We start from the raw sequence: 23,324 nt of genomic DNA on the forward strand, positions 1-23,324 counted from the left end.
AACCAAGTATATCTAATTAAATATTAAAATGTCATACATGTTACAATTGTTTCTCCATTTCACTGCTGTATTTGTTTTTTAACTTTGTTTTTTGCCATAGGAAGAGCACAATTTGTATGTGTTCAAATTATCAATATTTTCCTTTGTTTCTTTAATTAATATCTTGCTTAGAAATAGAAGCAGAAGTAGGTCCTGTCCCAATACTTAAGTTACTTCTACAGAAGCAATGTGGTGCGGTTGAAAGTAAGCGGATTAAGACCCAAATATACTTGAGTTTGTCTGGTACAGGAAAATTGTGGCACCCAACTTGCATGTTAGGTAACCACCTCAAGGACATTACTCGACTTGACCAATTTCCTCATCTGCAAAATGAGGAAAATAACACCCATTTAAGAGATTGATTTAGGATTAAAGAAGTGTCTGGCAAGGACAAGGCATTCAGCAAGTGTTACTTCTCTTTCCTTCGCACTCAGCGAAAGTGTCCACCTCCCATGACGACTAAAATAAGATTGGGAGGTGTAATTTTTGGTGAGTGTATGTAAATTCAACCATTCTTTCCAAGAGGTTTTAGTAATCCATTAAACTGCAAACCCCATAATGCATGTAAAAGGATCATAAAGTTTCTGTGTATGAAACCTTTGTGGCTTGGGGAAGAGCAAAGAGCCAAGTACTTTTTATTTTCTGCATTTTCCCTCAAGAAACCCTCCCCCCTCACATTCCCTCTCAGCACATATACGTAGCTACTTTTCTTCCTCTTGTAAGGCTAACTTCACAGGTTTTAAAGGGAGACTTCAGTTATAACGCGAAAGGTATCGCAATCAGAGAACTGTAAGTACAAAATTCATTTTAAAAATCGCCCGGGCTGTGTGAGACTGAGACACTGTTGAAATAATTGTCAGCTACTGTAGATTTAATACAAATAAAAAATGATAATTAGCACCATTATATCCAGCAGCCATATTTATCCTTTGAGAATCTGGGCTTAGCTCCCAACGAGCGAGTCTCGATCCCTCAGCTACTGGCCTCCCGTATATATGATTTATGTCCGACACGCTCTCGTATTTGCATACGACGGTGGATCCATTGCTTCAGGCACCCAATTAGCCCGGCGCCAGCACGGCTAGCGCTCCGCCCGCCCAGGGCTGTGTAGAGGCGAGCATGTGATCTCTCATCCGCCCAGGCCCGAGCGCCGTACCTGGCGAGCGGCGCGCGCCGCGGCATCTCGGAGTCAGGGTAGACGCCGCGGCGCGCGCCACTGAGGCCCGCGCGGCTGCCTCCTGGAGCAGCCCTCCCCTCCCGCCCTTCGGGCAACCCCACCATCTCAGGCTGCGGGGCGGCCCGGGGCTGGGGGAGAAGGGAGGGAGGAGGGGCTCCTGTGGGAGCGGCGGGGAATTCCCCCTTCCACCGACCTTTCCCGATTGTTCACCATCCTCACGTCAGCAGCAGGGGGTAATCCCCGACTCCAGCTGCTCCTGACGTCACCGCGCGGAGCCACCGCCCCCCGCGCGCCCTGGCCTCCAGTGCCTCCTCGGAGCCCCGCCTCCATACATAACCCCGCCCTCATTCCCTCCCGCCAGCCGCCCCTACGTAGAGGGTGGAGCTTCTTTGGCCGGGGCGTGAGCGGTTGCCTGGGCCAGAAGGTTCTCTGGTGGAGGCGCTCCTCCTTGCTGCCCCGCCCAGTAGGTTTGTTCGCACCGCTTCTACTAGCACACACCCTTTCTTCCCTCCTTCTTTTCGTCGCCCCCGCCTTTCCTCCCCCTTCTCCTCAACCTCTTTAGTTCCTTCCCCGCTTCGCCATCCACCATCTCGCGAGACTTGGCCCAGAACATTGCGGATCGGGTCGGCGCCATTTTGGGACTGAGACTGGTTGTGGGGGAGGGAAAAGCGGCAAAGGGGGATTATTCAAAGTACCGAAAACCTCCTCTCGGGATCGAGCGCAGCGGCACCCCCAGGCCAGGGGCACTTCTGGTGTGGCAGAAGGTAACATCGTCCTCTGTGCTTCGCGCCGGAGTCTGGGGGAGGAGGGAGGGTGCCCGTGTCGGCGTTGGGGTTTGAGGGGTCTAGAGCGGCGTTGGCGGCGCGAGGTATGGGCTGCCCGCGGATCTGGGGGAGGGAGCGGAGAGCAAGGAGACAGAGGGAAGGACGGCACCGGGAGGCCCCTTTAGGTGTTGCCTCGTTCCGGGGGAGCGGAGGTGGCGGTTGTGGGGAGGAGGTGGGTGGCTTAGCCTTGGCGGCTGGGGGGTGTTTGGCGGAGGCTGGGACGGGTCCGACGCCCTCCGTGTTCGGTCTTCCTCCTACCTCGCGCGCACGCCCCGCCTCCTCTGGCACCACTACCCCTCTCCGAGGGCTGAGGGAATCGAGGCCGAGTTGTGGCCTTGGGTTGTTTCTTCAGTAGCGCGCCCGCTCTCCCCGCCTCTCCCAGGTCCGTGGCACTAGCTGTTTTGAATCGAGTGCTGCTGCCTTGCCCCTCCGAGCCCTGTGGGGTCTTGAGGGGACCTGCTCTGTTTTCGGAGAGAGCCACTCTTAACGTGGTTTACGAGAAAGCTCGGTACCTTCCACCCCCTCAGTGTTGGGAGAAACCTGTTTTCTTAATTGAAAGAAATGGGAGCCGACACCTTTATCCTGCTGCACTCGGAAGCTGGGGAAATCTTACCCTCAGGCAAATTTAAGGAATGTCCCTGCCCCACTTCTCATCCACCTACTTCTGCCCTTCGTGTGGGAAAATGTGCCTCTTTTAGACATCCTAATTTGGAGGGAGCGTCTTACTCTTTATATTCCTCATTCTCTTAAGTTTCATCAGCTAATGTTTGGTGGCACCACACCTGTCTTCATTTTCCTTGGTACATTGAATAGAGACCTTTCATAAGGTTGTGTGCCAGTTTCATAGTTATAATATCTACTCAAAAAGTATAACAAGGTTTGAATGTTTGCTTATATAATCCCCTGTATTTTATCCGCACCCTTTCCCAGTTGAAATTAATACTTGCCTCCCATAACATCCCTCCTCCACCCCCATTCTGAAGTCCTTTTCTTACAGTAGACTTTTTTGGGTCCTGCTTGGGCGTAGCTTTTTTTCAGACCCAAGTAGTAGTATACAGAAGTGAATTTCTCTCCAGAGGTTGACTTTTTAAGATGGGGGTTAATTTTTAGTTCAAAGTTAAAACTCAGTGTGTAATTTGTTTTTGTTTTTTGTTTTTTATAACTTTTACAGGTGATCGAATTACTCAGATATGAAGATCATCTAGGTTTTGTGTAAAAGGCCCGGATATTCAAGTGGCCATTTGGAATTACAATGTTTTGGATAATTTTGCCCCAGAAGTTTATTAAAATTGTCAAGAATCATCTCTGAAGTGAATTCATAGTAGTGACAGTTCTAACAAGCTACTTAAAAAGAAACATAGTCATTTTTAGTATTTTGGTTCAACGGATGATATACCTGGTTTAAAGTGTTCAGCTGGTGGTATTTTTGCCTTTCCCCAACTCCTCCCTCTTGTTAGTGTTCTTCAGCCAAAACTGTAAGATATGTTTGATTTGTGTACTGAGTAGTTTCAGCAGTTTCAAATTACTGTTTAAATATTGCTGAAGTTTCATGGCAATTATTTTTACCTTTATTAAAAGTTTTAGGAATTTTTGACCTCAGCCCTATTCATGTCACAGTGGGGGCAGCTTTTCTAAATGAAGACATTGAAAGAATACAGAGTTTTTTTCCTTTTATCTTTTATTTACGTGGAAATTTAAGATGTTGCAGTTTCCCAGCAGCATGGTAGTATTGAGATAGCTATGTGTCTCGGTATATGCTGATGCTTAGGAATGCTCTTCAGATGTGAAATTTTCTTTTTGTCTTTGCTTTTTGGCTCATAAATTGGATATTTCATCTGGAGTGGATAAGTACAACAGTGACAAGTTCATGAATAATAAAGACGTGATAATCTTAAATCTAAGGAACTTGGCTAATTCTGGAGATAGCCATATGAAACTTTAAACAGAAGTATGGGTAGCTGACTTGAAGTAACTCTATGTCAAATAGTCATAGCTTGAGTATCTTCGAAGAACTTGGATTTTATTTCAGAGGGATACAAAATAAAAAAACAACTGGAAAACATAAAGATAACAGAGAAAAACTCAACACCTTCCTGTGCAGTCCTATTGGAATTTGTAAGTACTATATGGTGAGCAAATCAAATGATCATTTGTAAATGTAATGAGTCAAGTTTATCCTATGTTATTCTTGGAAGCCTTTCAGTTTCTTGCAATAATATTGCTTGGCTTCAGATTCCTGGACAGTCTGAAAACAAGTAAATTTAAATGCAGAAAGTTAAAATTTAAGAACATTGCAGATCAAACAGTTCAAATTTTAAGTTGTTGTGCTCCTAAAGTAAAAAAGTCTATATGGTTCATTATTCATCTTAGGCTTTATGGATTCTTAGATTGGTAGGAAAAACCCAACAAATTATTTAATGTTTGAAACAAATTATAGTGCTTGGTTTTTAATCTGATAATTTCATGAAAGTGGCCGTGTTTTAAGGCATAACTGTTGCTAACATTTTTAATCCATCACAGAAATTAAATTTTTGAAACAATTTGTAGAAGTGGTTTATATTTCAAATTATCCTTAAGATCTCAATTCCAAAAAGCCAAGTCATTACTAGGAACAGAAACAGAGGAACTGAGCAAGATGCATTAACAAGTTTTAGACTAACTTAAAAAATGAGGGTACTTTTTCTCCTAAGAAGTTATGCTGCCTTAAGTTTATAAACAAGCTTTTAAAATAGTGAAATTAATTGCTATATAGAAATCCTTTTGGCAAATGAATTATCTTTTAATAATAATTGTATTTTTCTGGATTGAATGGTATTTTTAATTGCCATTAGTTACTACATTTAGTTTTTCAGTGAATCACAGGCATTCAGTAAAATGTTTTAAAAAAAATTCACTAAAACTTATTTTTAAGGACTTACTGTTGGTAAGAATACATCAACATGGCTAAAATTAGAGTTTATTTAATTACCTGAGATAAAACATAACTTTCGAAACACTTTGCCAAGATGACCTGATAACTTGTCAGTCGTCATTATTTTGAAACAGCCTTTTTTTTGCTATACTGTAGAATCCTCTTTCACTTACTTAGAGCGGAGAAGGTAGTAGAATCCAAAAGAATGTAGTTATTTCGATATGTGTATATAACATTTTTCTGATCTAAAACTGAGATTAGAATGTTCAGTAATTCTGTTAAAATGGTGAGTTGTGTTTTTCTGTCAGAACCTGTGTGTAGTACTTTTAAATTGAGTTTCCACCTTGATTTATATAAAAAATGTGAGGACATTCTCCTCTGCCCCTTGCTTCGGGAGTCTGTATATTACATATTTCTCAATGGCTTTTAAAGTTATTTATCTAAGAATATGCATTTTAAATGTGATAAGAAGTTGAAATGGGAAATGAGTGTCTTTATAGAAAAGAACCACGTAATATTTATTATTTTTGGTTATTTTTCTTTAAATTGCTCGTGTTGATGTTATTACCACAAGCGGTAGTATCAAGATAAAGATGACTCCAGAGACCAGTTTTTAAACAATTAACTTTAATCCTTGAATAGAATATTTGTGAACTTTGCTTACTGCAATTGTTCAAGGACAGATTTACTTGAATGTTCTGATATATATTATTTTCTTGGCTTTGAAATATATAGTACCAGTAGTAATTGGAACAATTGCTGGGCTGCTGCTTTCTCCCCTATAAGTACCTCTCTATTTTTCCTCTTTATCTCCCCTTCTCCCATATTTTTCTCCTGTCCGTAAAACTATAGGTCTAAAAATAATAATCATAATGACTCCATTTATGTGATGATTGTGTCATGTATTTTAATGTGTACTTTACTTGGTATATTTTAAACTTACAATAATCATACGAGGGAAGTACTATTACAGTTACAGTGATATAGGTGAGGAAATTAAGATTTAGCGGAGATTAAGATTGGGAGAAAGTTAATTTTGTTAGGATTAAGGTTAGGTTGGAATCTTGACCAAATCGTCAAGCCCCATACTCTTAATCACTATATCGTGCACTGCTTTGTGGATTTTACTTTATTAACTCATTTTATTTGAACATTATCTCTGATATTTGTGTTTTTTTCATATACGGTTTCTCTTTGGTTAATACTGATTACTAGTGGAACTTGGAGACAAGCTGAAGGATAGAAACTTGTTGGTTTTGCTGTTTGTTAGTAACTATTTGCGTGATATTTGGTTAGGTAAAAATTAAAATGTGTCAGGTTATATATTCAGATCCCATTCACCCAGCACCTCTTCACACAGGTATGAAGCATGTTAGCTTTGTTTTACTTTTTCTGTTTTTGAACTGAAATTAATACACACGAATTTTTGTGCTTAAAGCTGCTGATACTTCAGGAATTGTGGAAGGGGGCATAATCGGGAAATAATAGTAATGGGAAATAATAGGGAAAGAATATGAGTGAACAGAAAGAAAATAAAATTTATAGAGTTACAGAAGGGAATACGGATGGGAGCGCCTAGTCTGAAAGTAAAATTAGCAAATGAGGATAGAACCTAAACCCAGGCCAGATTATTATCTAATTGTGTTTGATCCAACCACCTTTTCTGTTTAATTTTGAATAAAAATGTTTAGGTAAGGGTAGTGATGTAGAAAACAGGTAATGGCTGGGAGTTAGAAAGATTTTTGGTTTAATATTTGGAATATCTAGAAAAGGGCCTAACTTGTTTTGGCCTTAGTTCCTCATAAAAATGATGGAAGTAATGTATTTGAAGGATTTTTGTTAATTGTGAAGTGTAATACAGGTATAAAGTTTTATTCCAGTATTTTAAGATCTTGCTTAATTTTACATGTCAAAGCAGAATTTATCATAGTCTCTGAAATTTCTTCTATCGCTTGTTTCTGTTAATGGCATTACCTGAAATACCATTCATGCCATGCTTCCCCATTTCATTTATTATTCTAGCTTGGTCCTTGACTGAGGGAATAGTAACCTATTAACTCATCTTTTGGCCTTTAGTTTCAAATCTCTTCTCATAGTCTCTCTCTTTTGGCCAGAGAATCTAAACTATAGCTAGCTCTTGATGTTGTTACTTTCAGCAGCCTTTAGGGGCATGTATTTGGCATACTAGTATTTAGGTAAAGTAGGTTGGTGGAAAGAGATGCATTCCCAGCGCACCCCGCACCCCCCCCCCCCGCCCCGTTTAATGTTTTGTGTGTCGGGTTCGTTCCTAACATGAATTCTTTTGGGCTGCATGGCTGAGTATGAGGACTATAGTTTGAGAATTCTCTGAAATTGATAATTTTAGGGATGCTTGTATGTATTTTTCTGGGGTGCAGGTCCATTTCTTTTAGTATGACCCTCGAGAAACTGTTAAAATTACTGGTAAACCTTTAGTGGTTGGGTCTGTCTGTTTCTTTTTCCATTTTACCTGCTTGCTTTTTTCCTTTTTGTCAGCTGCCCCACCCAGCAGTTACAGGCTTTGCTCTGTCCCTTCAGGTAACTTGCTAGTTCTGCATCACTCAGTTTTTTTTTTTTTAAATAAATTTTATTAGGGAGTGTTTCTCCAGGGCCCGTCAGCTCCAAGTCGTTGTCTTTCAATCTAGTTGTGGAGGGCGCAGCTCTGCTCCAAGTCCAGTTGCCATTTCAATCTTTAGTTGTAGGGAGCACAGCCCGCCATCCCATGTGGGAATTTCAGTGGCAACCTTGTTGAGAGCTGGAGCTATAACCAGCTGATCCATCTGGCCTCTCTCAGTTTCTTGTTCTTGATTCATCTTTGTATTCACAGCTTGGTGAGTGCAATGTTTTTGGTTGTTCATTTTTCACCCTTTAATTCAGTTTTCAGATTTTATTTATATGTATGTGTGCATATATATATATGCACGCACACATACATACACATATACATGTATACAAATACATATACATATATATGCACACACATACATACATACATATATATTACTTTTACTTATTTTAAGTGTGTTTTTCCAGGACCCATTAGCTCCAAGTCAAGTAGTTTCAATCTAGTTGTGGAGGGCACAGCCCACAGTGACCCATGTGGGGATCGAACCGGCAACCTTGTTAAAGAGGACCACGCTCTAACCAACTGAGCTAACAGGCCACCCCATTTAGATTATATTTTTTAAAACCATATTTAAAAATTTTCCCATATACTTTATTTTTAGCAAGAATAAAAGGTTTAAAATCCTACTTAGATTGTTTCCTTTGAAACTCAGAACTTGCAAATAGATTAGAAAGAAGTTCTTAAAAAAGAAAAATTGTCAGGAATCGTTCTTTACATATGCATACTAGTAAAAGAAGTTAGATTGCTTTTGTAAACATAAGTATGTATTCTTTTAATGAGTGAGTTTAAAAAAATAATAAATATTTATTATCTCACATCGTTTCTGTGGGCCAGAAATTTGGGAGTTTTAGCTGAGGGGTTCTGATTCCCTCCAGGGCTCTCATAAAATCTTAGTCAAGATGGTGATGAGGGCTGCAGACGCTTGACAGTTTGACTGGGGCTGGAGGATCTCCTTCCAAGATGGTGTCTTCTTTGGGCTGGCAGGTTGAAGCTCGCTCTTACCAGAGAACTCAGTTCCTTACCATATGTGGACCTCTCCATTGAACTGCTTGAGTTTCTTGACAGCATGGCAGCTGCATCTCACAGAGCAAGTGATCTGAGAAAAGAGGTAGAAGGGAAGTGCCTTTTCTGACCTATTCTCAGAAGTAACATCTGCCACATTCTTTTCACTACTAGAAGCAAGTTACTAAGTCTAGCTGGCAGTCAAGGGGAATGGAGTTAGGCTCCTCCAACTTTTGTCAAAAGAATTTGTGGGCATATTAAAAACCACAAGAGGAGGTAATTCTTCACAACTGGTAATTGTCAGCATAATTAGCCAAAGTTTTCACCCCACAAATAGGAAGTTGGACAATTATAAGTTTAGAGAAGAAAGTATGTTCTAAATTTAAATTTTAGAAGATTTAAATTTTTCAGTTTTTCTAGACAATGTATGAGATGTAGAGGGATGGTTCTCCCCCTTCACACTGATCTCCTAACTTGTGTATGAGGAAACTTTCATTGTGGTAAAATAAACATAAAATTTACCATTTTAGCCACTTTTGAGTGTACATTTCAATGGCATTGAGTACATTCTCGTTGTGCAACCATCACCACCATCCATCTCCAGATCTTTTTCTCATCTTCCCAAACTGAAATTCTGTGTGCCCAATTAACATTAACTCCTCATTTCCCTCTCTCCCCAGCCTCTGGCAATCACCATTCTAATTTCTATTTCTATAAATTTGATTAGGTACCTCATATTAGGAGGATCAGTGCACTATTTGTCTTTTTGTGAGTGGCTTATTTCACTTAGCATAATGTCCTTGAGGTTCATGCGTGTTGTAGCATGTGTCAGAATTTTCTTTTTAAGGCAATCCATTGTACGCTATACCACATTTGTTTACCCATTCATCTGTTGATGGGCCTTGGGGTGCTTCCACCTTTTGGCTGTTGTGAACACTGCTGCTGTGAACTAGTGTGTACAAATAAATACCTGTTTGAATAGTGTTTTTAATTCTTTGTGGTGTATACCTACGAGTGGAATTGCTGGATTTCTATTTAATTCTATTTAATTCTGTGGTAATTCTATTTAATTATTTGAGGAACCACCATGTTTTCCATAGTGGCGCCCCAATTTTTTTTTTATTTCTATCAGCAGCAGAGCCTAGATGCCCAACCAATTATCGCTCATAGTTAACAGTTTTTAGGTGATAGGAGGAAAGTAAAATACTATTCTTTTTCAGGAACTTAGAAAATATTTATTTTATCCTTAGCAACTAAATTTTATTTTTCTCGCGATGATACAGTTGTGACTTGTTTATAATATACCCTTCACATGGGTTTAATCTCATTCAGGGATAGTTTCTTTTTGGATCACTTCATAACTTGTGTTTATATAGTACTCAGTTTAGAAAGTACTTTTTCTAATTACTGTGTGAAATAAGTGCTACTTCCATTTAATGGTTTTAAGAAACTCAGTCTGAGATTAAATAATTTACCCAAGGTCCTTGGTAAGTAGCGGAGCCAGAATTTGAAATCACTTATTTGTATTTTTTTGTTACACCTAACTTCCTTAGTGTTCTAAGTGGTAGAACAGCGCTGTCCAGTAGAACTTTGTGAAATGATGGCCATGTTCTATGTCTACAGTGGTAATCACTAGCTGTGTGTCATTTTGGAGCATGTGAAATGCGGCTATTGCATATGAGGAACTGAATTTTAAGTTACATTTAATTTTAGTTTAAATTTAAATAACGTGGCCATAATGGACAGCACAGCTATAGAGCAATGGTATAAAATCCAGTCAGATCCATAACTTTTATAACAAGTACTTCCCCTTTACTACCCTGAAATAAAATATCCCATGCATGTAAGGTCACAATAATATACAGCTGTAATAAAAAAAATAAAAGGAAGATCATTTATAATGTAATGTATTTCAGTATGTAATAGCACAGGTGTGACCATTCTAGAAGACAAGCACCTCCTCTCACACACAAATTTGCAAAACACCCTCTACAAGTCATTTGCTCCCCTTAAAAGAAACATCTAATGTTAAGTACTTCTGTCTTTCAAGGAAGAAGAGTACCTTAAGGATGGTTGATAACAGTCATTAATTAGAGTACTTTTTCTTTGTTTTTCTGATATTTACTGTCAGTGTAGTTGAATGGGCAATTAGCCAACATTAAAGCTATCTTTTGGTGTAGTGATAATGATATTTCTAGAAATGTTCAAAAGTAATTATTAGTTTCCTTCTACCATAAATTGAAAGTAAAAATCAACATCCAATTTGGATTAGTGGACTTAGTCCTTGATATAGAGGAAAAATTGTAGAATTATTAATCCTCAGACTAGAGAAAGTAAATTTAGGGTCAAAGTAATATAAGCATAATAATAAAGCAAATAATAAAGCAAAGTAATATAAGTTGTACTGCCCTTCACGTAGTGTGGTACACAAATACTGCATTTTTACAAACTGAAGGTAAGACCCTCCACCTGCAAAAGATTACAACTCACTTTATTGCAAAACTCACTTTATTGCAATGGTCTGTAGCCAAATCCACATTATCTCTGAGGTTTGCCTGTATACAGGAAACACTATTAATCCTCTTATTTTTACAATATAAATTAATGTTTTAATAGTCTTTCTAAGTGAATGTCTGCCTGCTAATTTTTTAAATGGGGTATGAACCCATTTTTAAATTAGGCTTATTGAGGGATGCATACAATAAATATACCGTTTTTAGTGTACAGTTCTCAGATTTTTGACAAATCAGTTGTGTAACCTCACCACAATGAAAATACAGAACATTTTCATCACCCCTCCCTGCCCCCCAGAAGTTACCTTGTCCTTTACAGATAGTCTCCCCACTTCATCTCCAGTCCCTGGAAACCATCAATCTGTTTCTTGTTTTTTGTAGCATGTATCTGTTTCCAGAAAGTTATATATATATGTGTGTATATATATTATGTGTGTGTGTGTGTGTGTGTATTATATGTGTGTGTGTATATATTATGTGTGTGTGTGTGTATGGAATCAGTGTGTAGACTTTTGTTTCTGGCTTTTTTCATGCATGTCGTTGCATGTTTAGTTCTAATTCTTTTTTATCATTAAGTTCTGTTGTATGGCTATGCAATAAATATCCATTCTCTGGGTACTAGACATTTGGATTGTTTCCAGTGTTTGTCTGTTATGAATAAAGCTTCTGTGAGCATTTGCATACAGGACTTTGTGAACGAGTGTTTTCATTTCTCTTGGGAAATAACCTAGCAATGGGTTTGCAGGGTCATATGAATTGTGTGTATTTAATGTGCGAAAACCTGCCAAAACTGTTTCACAAATGAACCATTTTGTATTCCCGTCAGCAATGAACGTTATATATAGTTCTAGTGCTGTGTTCTTCCTAGTATTGATGTTGTCAGTCTTAATTTTAATCATTCTAGTGGATGTATAGTTTGAATTTGCACTGTGATTTTAATTTGTATTTTCTTAATAATGATCCTGAGCATTTGTTTATGTGCTTTGGTGAAGTGTCTGTTCAAATCTTTTGCCCATTTAAAAAAACTCAGTTTCTTATTGAGCTGTAAGAATTATTCTATATTTGGATACAAGTGTATCAGACAAATGTTTTGCAAATAATTTCTCCCTGTCTTTTGTTTGTCTTCATTTTCTTAACAGTGTGTTTTGAAGAACATTTTAAATTTTGAAGTAAAATTGGTTAATTTTTCTTTCATGATTTGTACTTTTTTGTGTTCTAAGAAATCTTTGCCTAACCCAAGGTCACAGGATTTTTCTCCTGCTTTTTCCTACATATTTTGTAGTTAGCTCATGTTTTAATCTGTGATTGATTTTGAATAGTTTTTTTTTTTTTTGTAGTATAAGAAAGGGTTTGAGGTTCTTTTTTGTTTTGTTTTGTTTGGATAGAGGTATTCAGTTGTCCCACTTCCAGTTTTGAAAGACTTTGTTTCCCATTGAATCACTTGCAATACCTCTTTGAAAATCAATCGACCGTATATGTATACAATTACTACTTATGTATTCTTCATTGATATATATTATTATGTCATTTCTACAGAATAGTAGTTGATAAATACAAATTACAGCATTTGACTTTTACTGCTTTAAAACCCGATTGACATCTTTTTGTTTTCTAAAATCTGTTTATAGGAAATTTGGATTGAAAGGAGAAATTGCTTTTATGAACATGTGATGTAAGACCTGTTGGAAAAGAATGCCGTTTTGAATTCATAGAGCAATCTTCTTTCCATCGACTTGAAATGTTATATATTATCTAATTAATAACTTGAACAACTTGGAAAATAAATGACAACCTTTCTGTTTTGGAAATGAGAAAGTAGGGTACAACTTATTTACTGTAAAACATTGACTCAGCAGTGGATATAGGATTCTTATCTCTTGAGAGCCAATCTGTGCTAGTGAGTTCATTCATTGCCGTAGCAGATGTTTAAGTATCTGCTATGTGCCTGCATCTTCATTGGTGCTAGGTATTTAGTTAGCAAACAAGGCAGAAATGTAAGATTCCTAAATTCAAGTAGTTTGTCTGCTCTGAACTTCTCTGAATACAGAGTAAATAGAGTCCTTGAATTTTGAATCATGGTTTCGTCACAGTCTAGTAATAATAGCTATTTGATGTTGGCCAGGCCAGCCAACGTCCCTGACTCTACTAATGAGTGTTTTACCATTCATTGGACCTAAGAACAGCCTGCAGACTCTGTAGCCTACAAGCATCTGCATTGTTTGTCCCCTTTTTCTGTGCACCCTTGCTTGCAGTCTTCCTAGAATATTGGCCTTTGGCCTTCTTTCTCTTGAACACACCAGGCATTTTCCTTCCTGTCTCAGGGCCTTTACGTTTGTTCCTTCTTCTGTTTTTCTGTTAGCTCAATTTTAGTTCAGAAGTTACGTTCTCAGTGACTTTCTCTAACCATTCTATGTAAAGTGGGCAACTCCCGTCTTACACCTTTTGGTTTCTTTTTTTACTCTGTATTTTATTTATTTCATTCAGAGCGCAGTCTCTATCTTGTTCACGTTTATCCATCTTTATCACAAACTTTCTGAGGGCAGGGATCTTGACTCATATTCTCAATGCAGTTACAGAATAAAAGAATTATTAACATTTTAGATAATTTAGCTTAACTTTTATTTTTCCCCCCAGAATTGAGTATATGCAGTTGATATTTTTATTACAGAACTGCTGCTTAACTGCTTGGGGGCTATGTGAAATTTGTTAGGGGATTATCTGTAGTCAAGTTGATTTGTTGTCAGCTCATTTAGAAGCTGTATTATCTGCCTAGACTTAAATAATATGTTACATGAGCTTCTAGTCTGTTAAAGACTGGCTTTGGATTTGCTAGTAGCTTTCTGAAGGGACCGCCCGATGAAGACTTCTTTATTATGACTGTTGCCTTTAAAAATTTTCTTCAATTTTCAGCTGTTGAGCCAGAGAGATTGAAACCTAGTGAAATTGTCCTCTCAGGTTTAAAAAGATAAAACACACTTTAGGTTTCAAGGAGTGACTTTTAAATTTGAACAGAATTTTAGGCTCATTTTCAGAAATCAGGAAAGCCATGGCAATTCATTTATATTAACTATTGTCTTTGTGGAGCGTAATCCTTTTACGTTTTCTCAGAGATACAAATGCAGATTTATGCCTGTAGAGCTTTATTTTTGCTATTACAAAGATCCCTTGCAAGGGGTCTTATTTATGAAAGCTCTAGAAGAATGCTAAGCTTGGGGCTATAAACAATGAGTAACATCAGGTGCGTGATGAAATCAGTGTTTTATGGAACACTAGCTATGTTGAAAACTACTTGGAAAATGGATTCACCTGATAATAATCAAGATATCTTAAGGACTTTTCCAGTGCATGCCTAGTTGCCTTAGTTTTTTCCTGTAACACAACTGGTAGTTTCAGATTTTACACATGAATTACTCTTTGGTCTCTCTTTCATTAAAATGAGTTCCTTTTATAGGAAATAGAGAAAAATGAGTGAAAACCGTTTTCACCTAAGTCCTTTCGATTAGGACCTTCCAAGGACTGAATTTGATGAGAAGGCAAGAGGCAATTTGAGGACATAATTGTCTAAGGTTAGTGGAAAGCCAGTTGTGACTGTAGTGGTAGCTCAAACTATTTGTCTTTTACCTGTCTAGGAGATTGAGATCTGTATTTTGTATAGTTTGGTATATCTATAGCTCAAGACAGTGCTTGACAGGTAAGACAAACTCAGAACTTAGAAATTTCTTCAATACCTGTTATTAAAACTCGTATTTTGTATAAGGTAAGATCTCTATCTAAAGGATTCTTAATTATTTACAGTATGTATATGTGTGTATAGTGGTTAAGAATTTCAACTGCCACTGACTAGTACTGTAGCCTTGGGAACTTTAAAATGTGCTCACATCTGTATAAAAACCTGTTTTTTCTTGTTTTGAAGAAAAGATAATATCAACCTCTAGGGGATGTAGTTAGGACTAAATGAGTTACTCCTTGTAAGCTCTAAGCAAATTGCCTAGCAAGTTGTGTGTTTGTGAATTCAGTATATATTTTTAGCTGTGTTCATAATCTTAAGGTCTTTAAGGTATTTGAATTTCCAAATCTTCCATTTCATACCAAGGGTCCTGTCTCTGTTAGCATTCTTCGTGAACTTACTTGTTTATAGTGTTAGGCTCATTTTATAACTCATTTGTTGAAACTTGTTCTCTTCTTTTTAAACTAACTTGGCTTCAGAAAAGATGGATTATATTAAGAATTTGAGGATTCAGAAAATGGTAAAGTGAGTCAGGCTAAAGAGTATTTAACATGATTTTTAACACACACACCCAGTGCAATTACAAAAAGTACAAGGGATTTAGAGAAAAGTCACTCACTCCTGTTGCACAGTAGTAGTACTTGTCTGAATAAACCACTGTTAGTTTTTTTCTTATGCATTTTCTAGAGAGATCTTACATGTACATATAAGCAGGTTATATTCTTATTCTTCTAATAGAAGCAGTGGTATGAGATCCACTCTGCCGCTATAGCCTTTATCACTTAAGAACATATCTTGGAAAGTTATTCATACTAATACACGTAGAGTTACCCCATTCTTTTTATTGGCTGAATAATAGTCTTATTTATTTAACCAGACCTCTATTAACATCAAGTTTTTTAAACTGTATGAACAATGCTCCTGAATATCCTTCTAAATGGGGAGTATGTTCCTATAAGTGTAATTTTGAGTAGTATGCCAAATTGCTCTCCAAAGAGCTACATTTCCAGCACTCATGGGGATCAGACTTTTTCTTACACATTTTGCCTTGTCCTTTTGAATGAAAATTTTTCATATACAAGATCCTTTTCTGTGAACTTTGTTTATAGTCTTTCCCCATTTTTTTTATTGAGTTTTCTTTTGATATGCAGGAACATTTTATATATGAAAGTCAGCCCTTTTTGTGTGCTATATGTGACGAGTTTTCCCCTCCCCCAGTATGTTGTTTTCTTAGACCGAATGAATTTTGTCATATTTTGTCCAATTTTGCGTTTGCATATACTTGAATATATAATACATTTTTGTCACTTCCTTTTTTGTGTGTCATACTTAGAAAGGCCTTCCTTCCCCCTTTGAGAGCATAAAAATTTTTCCCACTTCTCTAGTGACTGCTTTCTTTCTCCTCTAAATCTTTGACCCATTTGATGGTTATGTTGAGTTAAGTTTTGAGGTAGAAGTCCCAACTTTTCTCACATAGCTAAGTTTCCGTATGTATTTGGGTGTATGGGCTTTCTGCTCTCTTCCACTGATGTTTATTTTTATTCGTGTATTAATGCTATAGTGTCTTAATCATTGTAGCGTTTTAAAATGGAATTATATTAAATATAAAAGGGTGTCAAAAAGCCATTTAGTCTGGAAATTAGAACACTATTATTTTCCCCCCAAAGGACTGAGAGTATTTTCTTTTTTTCTTTTTTTTAATTGGGAAGGGGAACAGGACTTAATTGGGGAACAGTGTGTATTTCCAGGACTTTTTTTTTTCCAAGTCAAGTCGTTTCAATCTTAGTTGTGGAGGGTGCCATTCAGCTTCAAGTTGTTGTCTTTTCAGTCTTAGTTGTGGAGGGCGCAGCTCAGCTCCAGGTCCAGTTTCCTTTTCTAGTTGCAGGGGCACAGCCCACCATCCCTTGCTGGAGTCGAACTGGCAACCTTGTGGTTGAGAGGACGCGCGCTCCAACCAACTGAGCCATCCCGGAGGAAGCTCAGCTCAAGGTGCTGTGTTCAATCTTAGTTGCAGGGGGCAGAGCCCTCCATCCCTTGCGGGACTCGAGGAGTCGAACCAGCAACCTTGTGGTTGAGAGCCACCGACCCATGTGGGAATCCAACCGGCAGCCTTCCGAGTTAGGAGCATGGAGCTCTAACCCCTGAGTCACCGGGCTGCCCTGAGAGCAGTTCTTTATTGTAACTTACAGAAAAAAAATAACAACTGTAATTTCTGTGAGCGGTTTCTCTAAAAATTAAATGCTGTAGGACAGTTAAACTGGCTGGCTGAGGAATGACAATGTATTCTAATGAGTAATATACGATTTTCTAATTCTAAAAGTTGATTTGTCTTTGACATGCAAAATTATCAAGCCCATTATTTTGTTGTAAGTATAAAAATGAATTCTGTGTCATAATTTACATAAAAGAAGACAGACATAATTTGTATTATTGAGACTCATTAGGAGCCAGCTGAGACACCTTTGGCACAATCTCTTTAAGCTAAAGTTGTTTTTTAAATTTGTAAAAGGGGATTTAAAATACCTTTTCTTATTAGGATTAATTTAGATATGTAAAGTGTTAACATGGTATTTGCATATGGGTGCTTAATAAGGATTCTCTTTCCCTTCTGTACAATCTTTACTTCTGTCAATTTCTGTGTCTGTCAGTCCTCAAAGTCAAGATTTCTACTGTTTAATAATTAATATAATAAATCTGATGTGGAGTTTTTAGCACAAAGTAACCAGTTATGGAGTTAATTTCGTATTAAATGTGTACTAATTTAATCTGGTGGGTTTCACATTTTGGTAGTTTGAGGATAGTCATTACCATTATTTCACCTTTGTTTTTTGTCTGTAACTACCTGGTACCAGAGGAATGAGCTAATCTTCCTTCAAAATTCTCTCTTCTGTTATTCCATCCTCTGTTTTTTCATTCCATAGTAGTATGTATTCTTCTGGAGAATATTGTTTAAAATGCTGGTTTGGAGCCACTCTCTGTTTATTGGTAATTGTGTCATTCAGAAAATAAATACAGCAAAAATGTTTGTGGGAAGCTTTATTACATTTAATGGAGTAACATGTATAATGCTGAATCTTTTGATAAGCAACTTATGGCTAAATTGGTTAAGATTTCTTGTTTTGTTTTTGTGTCCCTTCAATCTTTTTTTTACGGGGGGTCAGATTTTTTTGTATGCCTTTAATCCTCCTCCCCTCCAGTTTAAGGTTTATGGCATAATGGTTTGACTTAAGATATATTGTGAAATGATTACCACAGTAAGTTTCATTGGCGTCCATCATCTCATGGATAAAATTTAAAAAGTAAACATTTTCTCCTTCTGATGAAAACTCTTAGGATGTACTCTTAACTTGCATATATAGACATTATCTATCTGTCTATCTAATCTCAACAGCAGTGTTAATTATAGGCTTGCTGTTCTTAGATCCTTAGTACTTGTTTATTTTGTAACTTGCAGTTTGTATCATTGAGTTCTTTTTCAATGAGTTAGTTTTTTTTTTTTAAGATTCCACATATAATTGAGAACATACATTTGTCTTTCTCTGACTTATTTCACTTAGCAAAATACCCCTCAACGTCCATTCATGTTTTACAAATGGCAGGATTTTCTCATTTTTGTATGACTGATAATAATGCATTGTGTGCATGTGTGTATCACATCTTTTTTATCCATTTATCTGTCAGTGGAAGATTTTTTAAAGGATGATAGTGGCTTTATTGCATTGAATTAGGTTTTGAATGCTTGACATTTAAAGTAGAACTTCAGTTTTAAGCCAATCTTAATGTATATTTACTCTACAGTACCAATTAAGTTCATACTGATACTTCCAATTCAAATTTAGGACTACAAGGTTTTTATTCATTTCCTTCTGTCTTACATAGTATGTGTTTCTTTTCTGCAATGCCTAGCACCTCAGTTTTCAAGAACACTTGGACCTGTGCTTTTTTGTAATGGAACTTTCTTTTATGTTTAGATTTTTCTCTCTACTGGGGACATTTTAATAAATTGTATTTTTCTAAAAATTGCCCATTCCTGTGTTTTCAACTTTATTTACATAAAGTTCAAAGTATCTCATGATTTCAAATATTCGTTGTCATTTTGGTTTTGTTTATTTGTGATAGTGTCTTTGTTGATTCCCCCTGCTCCAGCAGTGTATGGATTTATTTGTATGTTTTGCTTTTTCCAATTGGTTTTGTGAATTTGTTTATTTTAGTTTATTTTGTTTTTGAGTTACATTTGGAAGTCTTTGTTTTTTGACTTCCTTATTAATTTTTAGTTTAATTGAATTGTCAAATGTATGCTTCTGTTTGGAATTTATTAAAGTTTTCTTTGTATTCTAAAATGGGTGCTTGAAAAGAAGATAAACTTTCTGCATTTGGTGGTTTAGCATTTGATATATAAAATCAATATTTGAGTATGGTTTAAGTCTTCTACAGTCTAACTTATTTTTTATTCTATATTTGTATTGGACTGAGAAAGGTGTGTTCAAGTCTCCTATTAGTGTTTTCTATTTTTTTCATCTGTACTTTATTTTTTTTTTAATTTTTATTTATATAAGTGTATTTTTCCAGGACCCATCAGCTCCAAGTCAGATAGTTTCAATCTAGTTGTGGAGGGCGCAGCTCACGCTGGCCCATGTGGGGATCGAACCGGCAACCCTGGTGTTACGAGCATCGTGCTCTAACCAACTTAGCTAACTGGCGACCCCCTCGCCTGTACTTACTGCTTTATGAAAAGTGTGTCACTGTCATTGGGTGCAGAAATATTAGAAATTATTATTTCAATTTTTAGTTGTACATTTCAGTTGTAAAGTGTCTGTCTTTGTCTCCTTTAATGTTTTTTTATAGTTTGAATGCTACCCTATCAGTTCATTCGCTGATCATTTTCTTCTGCATTGTCTAATCTGCTATTTACCCTATCCAGTGTATTTTTCATTTGGATATTGCATTTTTTTCTCTAGAAATTCTATTTGGGTTTTCATATTTTTATTTGTTTTCTTATGTTTATGTTTTGCCTTACTCTAAACATACTAACAAAGCTGCTTTACTGTACTGTTGCCAATTCCATCTATACTCTCATTCTGAATATCTTTCCATAAAGTGAGTTTTCTTCTTGGTAGTATTTTCCTGCTCTTTTTTTTTTTTTTTTTTTTTTTGGTCTGACCGGTAATTTTTGATTGGATGCTGAGTGCTGGATTTGTTGTTGGGTTTTGTTTTGGGAAACAGTTAAATTACTTGGAATTAGTTGGATCGTTTCAAGAAAAATTCCATGATAGAAATACATACGTGTAAAACATTCAATTTAGTGAAGATCTCATAATGTTAAAATTGAATTGGCTTTTATTTCTGGCTTTGATGGAATAACAGGAAACCAGATAACCAGGTTCTCTCATCACCAAACGAATCTAAAAAGCCAAACAAAATACATGAAACAGAAACAGGCTTTTAAACATGGGATAAAAGCAGGTGGTGAATCCTATAAATGCCTCAGCCCTTTGCTTGAAGAAAATTAATAGGCTATAGCCCAAGGAGGGTGAATTCAAACATAGCCTGGTGGTCTTACTGGAAGTTGGGGAGACAGCTGAAAATTTGATGTCAGAATAGGTAGAATTTGTGTGCCAAAATGATAGAGAGGAAAGTGCTGCACAGATAACGCAGAAGGGTCCACTCACCTTGATTTAGGACTGACTTCCGCATGCACATGTGGAAATTACTGAGGCTGGGGATAGAACCATCAGAAAAGAACAGGCAAAACACTTCCCAGTATTTACACAGGGCCAGGAAAGGTTTGTGTTTCCCTCAGCCAGTGTGAAAAGACCTCTGAATAGATGGAATATAGCAAAGTCTTCAAAAGGATTTTCGCCAGTTAGTGGGGGCAAAATTAACCTTAGACTATAAGTTTTTCTGGATCCACCCTAACAAAGATTTTTGCCATATAGTAGGTGAGTAGTTCCAGTATTTGAATTTGTATTTTTCTTGTTATGAGTATCTTTTCCTATGTCATTCGGTTTCTTTTATGAACTGTCCATATATTTATTTGACTAAAAAATGTTGATTACTGGCCTTTTCCTTTCCTTCCGGTTTTAGGAATTGCCTGTCTGAAAATGTATAGTGTTCAAGAACCAAAATAAGTTTCCTTAGGACTTGATAGCTGTTTTGTGTGTTGTCCTAACAGTATGTGATGATTAAGAAGCTTGATGCAGTCTGATTTCTTTCCTTCATTGTGAAAGAATGCTCTTTTTTCTGTCTACAAGTTGCTCTTCATTCTTGGGGTCCTGAAAATTTCATTAATTTGGCTGGTTACTACTTGAATTGTTTCCTTTGTGTAATTGTTTTTAATGTTTGATAATTGTTTATACTTAAAAATGAGGCAATAAAAAGCTGTTTGGTAGTTTTGTGTATGTAAGCAGTGCTTACTGAGAGGTGGTTAGGCCGAAAGAAATTATCTTTGTGGTGCAAGTGCCCATGTTAACTCTTTATTTAGAAAATCTGCTTTTTTTTTTTTTTTTTTTTTTTTGGAGTGATTGCTCTTGTGTGTATGTGCTTGCTTATGTGTTTGTTCATACTCTTGCAAGAAGTTCTCCAATTTTTTGTGGACACCTAATGGGCGTCCTACAGTTTAATTCAGTCAGGATTTTCTAACACTGATTATGTGGAGTTAGCGTAGACCCTATAGGTTAAGGGCTCAGTCCCATAGGACTGCCGCCTCCCCCACTTCACATGCCAGTCTCAACTGGTAGATTGCCAGGTTATCCACACCTTTGACCCGTTTGTCTGCAGATTGGAGATACCCTTTCCCCCCAATTCTCAGGTTCAATAATTTGCTATAATGGCTCACAGAACTCAGGGAAACACTACTTACTATTACTGGTTTATTGTAAAGGGTGTTACAAAGAACGTGAACAGCCACATGAGGAGGTACATAGGGTGAGGTTTGGAAAGGTCCCTAGCACAGGAGCTTCTGTCCCTGTGGAGTTTGGGGTGTAGCCATATTCATCAGCATGTAGCCATATCATCAGCATGTAGCCATATTCATCAACCTGGAAATTCTCTGAATACCTTTAGGGTCTTTATGGAGATTCTCTTACCTAGGCACGAATGATTACATCATTGGCCACTGGTGACTGACTCAAGTTACCAAGCTTTAAGTTGGTGGGAACTTTGTTCCTGGTTTTCTGTTCAAAAAAGTACTCATTTGAACGTTTTATTAATGGTAACATTCAAAAGTGCACAAATTATATGTATACAGTTTGGTAAATTCTCAAAAAGTGAACATACTATGTTAACACCATTTCTTAACATCCCCAAATCTTCCTTCCTTGTGTCCCCCTCATTTCCTAACTTTGCAATGTATTCATCTTTGGTTTCTCACCTTTGCTCTGCACATCCAGTCCTCTTCTACTATCATCCACCAGTAGATTCTGTTTTTCAATCTCTGCCTTTTTTCACTCCATATTCACTGCTGCTACCCTCTTACTCTTACACCTGACTTGCATTCTTTAGAATAGAGCTTTTTAAAAAGTTGAGGGAAACTGTTTTTTGTTTTTGTTTTTGTTTTTTTTAAAGGAGGGCGCAGCTCTCAGTGGCTCATTCGGGGATCTAACCGGCAACCTTGGTGTTCATCAGCACCACGTTGTAACCAGCTGAGCTAACCGCCGCCCCCAGGGAAACTCTTAAATTGAAATTGAACTCAGTGGAACAAACTTGTGAAAACGTCTGTCATGAATTGATGGTGATGGGAATCAAAGTTTTAGATTTTAATATCTTCCTCTGCAGGTGATCTACTGAATCACCACTCCCCTTCATTTTACAACAAGCTACCAGATTGATTTTTTGAAAGCAAATTTCCAGACATGTAATTACAACTTTAAAACTTCTGAGTACTTTCCTTCCTTCAAATTAAGTTCTGATTTCTTCTTCCTGTGTGCTGTTAAAGCCCTCTACGAACCACCCGCAGAGTACGTTCTCTACTCCTGATTCAGATAGACCTGGCCTTAGTAAGTGGTGGTGTTTGACCTGTTCGTTACTGGCTTGATATCTTGAGTATAGTGACTAGATTCATTAGTTCAGATATATTTGCAACAGTGGTTTAGTACTATTTAGAAACGAAGCATCCAAAAGTTTTAAGAAACCTGTTAAATATTCCATGCTTACTCTAAATTCTTAACACAAAGTGACTTTCAGGTTTTGTTTTGTTTTTCTGAGTTTTAGAATATGTTACTAGCCAAGGTGTCTTAGCACGTAGGGAGAAACAGCGATAAATTCCATTTTCTTTCTGTATCAGTGCTGGAGAGGGTAATTTCATTTTCTGCTTAATTAAAACAAAATATATAGCATTATAGTTTTGTGTCTTGAGCTAAATTACAGTGAAAATATTAAGTAACAAAAGCTACCTTTGTATCTTAAGGGTTTGGTACATTAACAGCTTGGTAGTTACTAATTCTAGTGTCTAATACCCTGGTTTACAAAAAAGTAAATTCTGTATTATGT

At 37.1% G+C, this 23,324-nt stretch overlaps 1 protein-coding gene across 3 annotated transcripts in view; it reads left to right on the forward strand.

Annotated features, from left to right (window-relative positions):
• Nucleotides 1-1,731: 1,731 nt before the first annotated feature.
• The window catches only part of GPBP1 (GC-rich promoter binding protein 1), a 69,413-nt gene continuing 47,820 nt past the window's right edge, over nt 1,732-23,324 (forward strand). Inside the window, exons 1-2 of one of the 3 annotated variants that reach the window (XM_033110403.1) lie at nt 1,732-1,980; nt 3,212-4,155. The gene's annotated coding sequence lies outside the window, so the exon portion shown is untranslated. Of the gene's footprint in view, nt 1,981-3,211; nt 4,170-23,324 lie in introns of those variants that run through there. The other 2 variants (XM_033110402.1, XM_033110401.1) reach the window with 2 other exon arrangements.

This window comes from Rhinolophus ferrumequinum, chromosome 7 (assembly GCF_004115265.2).
Source record: "Rhinolophus ferrumequinum isolate MPI-CBG mRhiFer1 chromosome 7, mRhiFer1_v1.p, whole genome shotgun sequence".
Lineage (NCBI taxonomy): Eukaryota > Metazoa > Chordata > Mammalia > Chiroptera > Rhinolophidae > Rhinolophus > Rhinolophus ferrumequinum.